The following is a 7,667-nucleotide window of genomic DNA, read 5'->3' on the forward strand; positions in this document are numbered from 1 at the left end:
TAATGGTTGTAACTGTGGTGTCATTTTGTGTCTTATTTTTACAACGTCAAAAGCACTTAATGAGTAAACCCGGAAACATCTTTGAGTTTTTTATAATCGATTTTCAACCCTGGAAAGACTCGAAGAAAAAGGGATATTTTTTTGTGTATATTTTCATTCTGTGACTAAAAGTACCATTTTTCCTGATGCTATAACACTGGTAATTGCTTGCAGGTGAAATACTGTATTATATCATTCTGTATTATAATGGTAATGCAGCATTTCAAAAAGCATTCCAATAAATGGAATGGAATGTTCAAACAGAAGCTAATACATAGATGAGGATTCTGAGTATTTATTTTCAAAGATAATTATGATTTTGTCAGAAGACTTTGAACTTTTGTCCCTTGAGTCCCACAGTGTACCGTATGGTTAATGATCTGCCGTACATTAGCATCAGGGCACGCCAAGGAACAGTCCGGTTTACTGTGATGAAGCCTCCTTCAGTACTCATTCTTCTGCCCGAGAACAAATTCTTAAGTCCCCTTATACCGATGTCCCTGTGTACTAAATTAATGTAGCGAGGAGTTCACACTAGAATAATACAGGGTGAATTGTGCAAGTTTATCTTGTAAGACTCAGTAAGAAATTTATATATATGGCAAAATCTAGGAAGTGTCTTATTTTCGTGTCAAATAAGTTGAATATGGAAAAGATCTGATCTCTAGCTCTAGCCACTTATAGTTACTGAAAGGTGTGGATATATTTCTTTATATGCATGTGTGTAGCAAAAATGTGTTTAAATTATATTAAATTTGCCATTAAGTTTTTGGATAGAACATTTACTACCTCAGCAATCAAAACTGCTTGTGTTTGACTTTGTGACATCAATTTGATTACTCTTTATTGATCTAAATAACATTAATTAAATCTCAGGTTAGCTAAATATGCATACCTTACTTGTTTTCCTCCCTAATAACCTTGAAGAACATATGGGGCTCTACATACTTTTCAAACATTATTTACACTATTCTCTCTTAAATCCTTACCCAGAGGACTTAATCATTCTGTGCTAACTTTGCAACGGTTAACTTTTAAGTCTGGATCTCACAAGTTATTGAGTGTCTAGAAACCAAAACACACTTCACAAATATTTTTACAACTCTCTGGTCTAAACTGCCCTAATTGTAACTGAGTCTGGGGGCAGGGAGCCCGAACCTTCCAGTTGTACTTGCCGCACAAAGATGACCCACCGCACACAGGACACGTGTTGTAATGGAATGTTGCGCTTCCATTTTTGAAGGCGCCAAGGCCAAGCAAGGATTTCGTAATACGCACATTTAGGGCATAAGGTATGCTGAGACTTTTATCTGTAATCAAAACAAGGACTCAAGGGACCTTAAACATCTACTCGAATCAGATTAGAAAACAAAGTGCAGACCACTCCTTAGATTGTCTGGCGCCAGTCTGCCAGGTTCATTCGTGGCAGCCCAGAGCAGGAGGGTCTTGGTGTTGAAGAACTGTGAAAATGAAAAGCCCCTTTCCTGCGCGGTCTGCTTCATTCCTCAAAGATTGTAATGTAATGGCTGAGCACCTGGCACTGGGAAGCCAGCTACAGACCCATCACGAAGGCAAAGCATTCAAACCAGCTCCACAGGCGCCCGTCTTACTCTTCCCCTGCATTGGCCGCCCCACACTGCAGTGCTCTGTCTCCTAGGTCGGCCTTTACCATCCACTTCTAGACGTGTACTGAAACTTCCCCTCTGAGAATCCTACCTCTCTGCCTAATTCCGATTTTAGCTTCTCAGAGCCTGTCCGAATCATTCAGGGTGTTCTCCCCCATGAGAACACTCACAGCGACCTTCCACTCTTTCAGCCCTTCCTGCGTGCTCTGTGGCCAGCATGCATTCATAACACCTTTCATGTTTGTCATGATACTCAATATATTTCCTTATACGTATATAATCAGTAATTCATTATACGATACAACCTTGGATTGCGAGTCGCTGGTTCTGTGAGTATTCCGCAAGACAGGAGAACATTTCTAGTAAATTTTAACTTGATAAACAAGTGATGCCTTGCGATATGAGTAGCATGTGATGGCGAATGTCACGTGATCACAACTAAGCCAGTGATTCTGGAAATCCACTTTGATATGCAAGTGCTTAGCATTACAAGCATGTTTCTGGAACAAACTATGCTTGCAAACCAAGGTTTATTGTATATTGGTGAAAGAATTTTTTTGTGAGGCAGGGAGAGAGAGCCCCTACATGTGCATGAGTTGGGGAGTGGCAGGGGGAGAGAATTATAAGCAGGCTCCACACAGCCCAGTGCAGAGCCTGATGCAAGGCTCTATCTCACGTACCCTGATAGCATGACCTGAGCTGAAATCAAGAATTGGGCGCTTAACTGAGCCACTCAGGTGGCTTTAAAATAGTTAATCTAGCAAAGCAACATTAAAGGAAATATATTTTAAATTTTTGTATGGGGAAGGTAAAGGAAATTATTTGCAACGTATGTAGGGTTTTAATATTCAGTATGCATAAAGAACTCATTTCAATTGATGAGAATAAAGGACCACCTGGAAAATGGGCAGAAAACATAAAATGTGATTCATAAAAGAAAAAACACAAGGCAGGGTTGGTGGATAAAACAGATGATGGTTTTAAGGAGGACACTTGTGATGTATGGCAGTGTTGAATCACTATATTGTACACCTGAAACTAATATTACACTGTAGTTAACTATACTGGAATTAACATTTTTCAAAAACTAAAAATAGAGATGTTTAATAAAGCACAAAAAGTGCAAAACCCTATTATGCAAATAAAAACTTTGAGATGCCAATTGTCACCTGTCATAGTAGCCATCACAGAAGCACTGTACTTGTCAGTACGGGCAAAGTTGTGGGGCAGTAAATCCTGTCCCGTTCTTGGTGCACAAAATATGAATGGCCCCTACATTTTCAAGGGGCAATTCAGCCAAACCCATCAAAAGCCTTGAAGCTAAACTCTTTATCTGTACCTTCCATTGGTTCATTCACAGACCAAGTGCCTATTCGGCCCCCAGCTTTAGAGAAAGACAGGATCCCTATTCTCAGCACTTTTGTTCTAATTAGGTTTTTAGACTGAAATTGACATCTTGAAGATTTTTAAATTGAATTTTTAGAAGTAATGGAAAGTAAAAGGATTGGATACCAGATACTAGATTTACCTCTGTTTTCTTTCATAATAATGAGGAATAAAACCTGTATGTCTTTGAGTGGATGGAATCTCAGGTTAGAAGGATCCTGTGCCCTCCTAGCGGATATTCAGGGAGCTCACGGTGATGACCTGTCATGGTCACCACAAAGAAGGCCCTATCCGTTTTGACGTGGCTTAGTTCCTCAGAAAACTCTTCTGTGGTCTGGTCTTCCTCCCTGCCTCTTCCAACTGTGCGTTCCCAGTTCTAGTGTCTAGACCTCTGAAGCTCATCTTTTTCCACATCCCCACCCCCAGTCCACCTAAATCTCCTCTTAGTGGCAAATCTATTCCTCCCGGTCAATGAGTCTCATTCTTGATCCCTCTCTAACAACCCACTTCCAAATCTCTGCAAATCCTGACTGCTTTACCTTCCAATGCGACCAATTCTCCTCACTTCTGCCCCTGCTCTGGCCAAAGCCCACAGTTATCTCTCACTCCGGTTGCTGTTAATAGCCAGCTAATTGGCGTCCCTTGAAGTGCTTGCTCTCTGGCCAAAACCCCTGAATGGCTTCCATTGTTTATAGAGCCTACTTCCACACCCTGCCACCCACATCCATGTGCTCCCAGGGCTTTTGCACTTAGCTGTTTCCTCTACCTGGAAACTTCCCCCAGACAACTGCACATCTTACTGACCAACTTCAGTCCCGCTGAAATACCACTTCATCAAGAAGGGTTTCCCTAAACTCCCCTAAAATGACAATTCCCCCACCTTATTAGAATATAAGCTCTATAAGGGCAAAGACTTAGTTTTGTGAAGAGTACCTGGCATACAGCACATGCTTTTTTTTTAAATTTTTTTAATGTTTATTTGAGAGACAGAGTGTTTGCAGAAGGGCAGAGAAAGAGGGAGACACAGAATCTGAAGCAGGCTCCAGGCTCTGAGCTGTCAGCACAGAGCCCAACGCGGGGCTTGAACCTGCAAACTGTGAGATCATGACCTGAGCCTAAACCAGTCACTCTACCGACTGACCCACCCAGGCGCCCCAGCAGCACATGCTTTTAAAAATGTGTTGAATGGATGGATAGACCATGATTTCCAGACCTGTAGTAATAATTATTCCTTTCTCTGGATATCTACCTGATGTCGATGTCTGAAAATGTGATAATCCTTGCCCTTGGCAATGCAAAGTGCAGTGGACCTGGACCTAAGTATTCTACTTATGTTAATAGAGCCTGTAAGGGCAGTCACTTTCTCCTCCTCCCCCTTCTCCCCCCTTCCCCTCTTCTTTTTCCTCCCCCTCCCCCTTTGCCTCCTACTTCTTCTCTTCCTCCTCCTCCCCCTTCATCCTCTCCCCCTCTTCCTCCTCCCCCTCTTCCTCCTCCCCCTTGAAGAATTCAGGTGTCCTTTGCAAAGAATCCAAAAACACCTGAATAAAACAAGTCTCTTGGATTTGAATTCATAACCCCAGGATCCCTAAAGAAAAAGTAGCAATTCAATTACTCTAGCCAGTTACCTATGTTTTTCCTAACTTTGCCATTCATGCATACACGAGGCAATGTGTGCTGGGCAGTGAGAGGGATATAAAAATAAAACGTTTAAAGGGAGTCTGTCCTAAAGGTTCTCCCTGTTAAGATGCACATAGCAACCGCGGTACATGCTCTGGCGTAGTTAAGTGCCCTAAAAAAGATAGTGATTATTGTACCAGTTCAGGGAAAGACACAGCTTATTTGAAAGGAAAGCATTTGAGCTAAGTCCTTAAGATTTGGACATGGAAACAGGCTTCAAGAATCTAGTCAGGAGGAAAAGCTTAAACAAAAGAATGGATTGGGTAAGCACAAGAAATAGTAATTCCATTTCACTGGAAGATATATTGGCAAAAAAAAAAAAAAAAAAAGGATGGCAAAAGGTGAAAGATGGAAAATGTAATTCAGAACCAAAAGGTGGAGAACTTTGAATGCCAGCCTGACAAACCTTGTGTGTTGGAAACAAGAGTTATTAAAATTAACTGGGAAACAACATCATTGGCTGTTGCCTTAGGATAATGAATCCAGTGGCTGTGAAGAGAAGATTGACAAGACCTGGGGTGAGGGGGCGGAGCTGGAACCAAGAAATCTCCCGTTTAGGAGATCAGTACAAGATTCCCGCCAAAATAGAGGCCTTGACCAAGTGTAGTCGCAATAAGAATAGAGGAGCAGGAAATCACAAAATATATGGAGGCACAAAATCTGGCAACGAGTTGAAGGATTGGAGAATGAAGCAAAGAAAGGGTAGGCAGTGGTGGGTGTGGTTTTTGAACCCAGGTAGCCTCCCTGCAGAAATAGAAACTCCAGGGCGGCTGGGTGGCTCAGTCAGTTAAGCATCAGACTCTTGGTTTCCACTTAGGTTAGATCGCATGGCCTGAGCCCACATCAGGCTCTGTGCTGGCAGTGCAGAGCCTGCTTGGGAGTCTCTCCCTCCCTTTCTCTCTTCCCTCTGCCAGCACTCTCTTTCTATCTCAAAATAAATAAATAAAAACTTTAAAAAAAAAAAAAGGGAAAAAAGGAATAAAAACTCCAGGAGTCAAAAAGCTTGCTTGAAAGGAATTTCAAATATCTTGCATTTTTAGATGCCAAAAGCTGTTAGAGATTGCTCTCAGTATGTACAGCTAGGGAGACGTGGGACGCATCTGCACAGAAGTGACCAATGAAACTGTGAGTCTGCGGGAAGGTTTAGAGAAGAGAGGCAAGGACTATGAAAGTGTGGATATGGCTATATTAGGTAGTATATTGAAGTCTTTGAAAGTCAAGAAGAGCCAGTGAAGGGAGATTCGGATAGCTGAAATGGAGCAATTAAGAGACTCAACAGAGGGGCGCCTGGGTGGCTCAGTCCGTCGAGCCTCGAGCCTCGGACCTCGGCCCAGGTCATGATCTCACGGTCGTGGGTTCGAGCCCCCCGTCGGGCTCTGTGCTGATAGCTCAGAGCCTGGAACCCGTTTGGGATTCTGTGTTTCCCTCTCTCTGCCCCTGCCCGTTCATGCTCTGTCTCTGTCTCAAAAATAAATAAAACATTAAAAAAAAAAAAGACTCAACAGAAAACAGTGACAAGAATAGAAAAATAATGTTGAGTAAACAATAAAAACTGTACAGTGTACTCTGTCTTCAATTAAACACGTCTCAATGACATATATCACAGAAGGTTGGCTTCTACAGGGTCTTCGACCCCTTTTTGAACAATGGGGATTGAACTGTCATTTTCATTTCCTAACAACATTATTAGAATACTTGCAGTGTGATCCGTTTAACCAGGGATGTTTAAAATAAGGCCTTATGGGACACATCAGTGGCTCTCAAGGTTAAGCTTTGGACTCCTGATCTCTGAACTGATAGCACGGAGCCTGCTTGGGATTCTCTCTCTCTCTCTCTCTCTCTCTCTCTCTGTCTCTCTCTCTCTCTCAAAATAAACTTAAAAAAATAAAGTTAAGACCTTAGGTGGCACAGGTAAATTTAAATACAGACACATATACATGATGCAAAGTAGGAGTAGGGGGGAGAGATCAGTCTTTCATAAATGTAGGCCTTTAATAACCCTGAATTCGAATTATTCCGTGGGTCCGTTTATAATGAGAAAGAATGAATCTAGACTTGCATTTCTTCTGTCCCTCACATTTATTTTCATTCACACTCAATTTATGCTGTTCACAAAGCACATCACAGGCGTGCACAGCACAGAAAATGTGTCTCCCTAACCAGTAGGCTCATTCCAGCGCACGCCTAGATTTGAGTTTAAGAGTATAATTAGAACCCTATAAATTACTGCATTAGGAGCCCGGGGCGGTGTTTCTTCTTACCATTACTTGACACATCAGGTCTTTGCACCGAATATGTATTACCTTAAAGGAAATGTTTGATTTTAAAATCAGCCAGGGATACCTGACTTCCTTCGTGTCACTAGTCTTGCTCAAGACCCGCGTGTCCTTTGTGAAAATGTACTTTCAGTGCGGTACATTTCTTTCTTTCTTTCTTTCTTTTTTTCAACGAAGGCTTCCATTTTTCCCCCCACCTAGCCTGGAGCATTTACGGATACTTTCAATCGACAAAACAGTAGCTCTCCAGCTAGAGAGTGCCCTCCATCCTCAACCGTAACCCCAGCTCTGTTGGGAAGCGAGGGTCCCTTTCCCTCGGGTCCCCCCAGCCTCCTCCCGATCCCCTCGGAAGGTCCCAGAGTCGCCAACCACGGCGACGGAAGGGAGTCTCCCTGAGCTGCGAGGGGCGGGAGCGGAGGGGGTGCGGGGAGAGGGGCTGGGATCGGCGGACACAAGTCTCCGAGGTGGGGGACACCCTGCGCGAAGCCCCCCGCGAGCGAGCGGGCGTGGAGACGGGGGCTCCCCGGGAGCGCTGCAGGGCCGGGGGCGCGGGGCCGCGTGCGTGGACCTTGTCCGCACGCTCCCGCCGCCTCCGCCCGGCTCGCTCCCCGCCTCTCCCCACCCTCCGAGAGCCGTTGGTACAGTCCCGCCGGCTCCGAGAGCT

The sequence above is a fragment of the Suricata suricatta genome, chromosome 6, assembly GCF_006229205.1.
Source record: "Suricata suricatta isolate VVHF042 chromosome 6, meerkat_22Aug2017_6uvM2_HiC, whole genome shotgun sequence".
In the NCBI taxonomy this organism is placed as follows: domain Eukaryota; kingdom Metazoa; phylum Chordata; class Mammalia; order Carnivora; family Herpestidae; genus Suricata; species Suricata suricatta.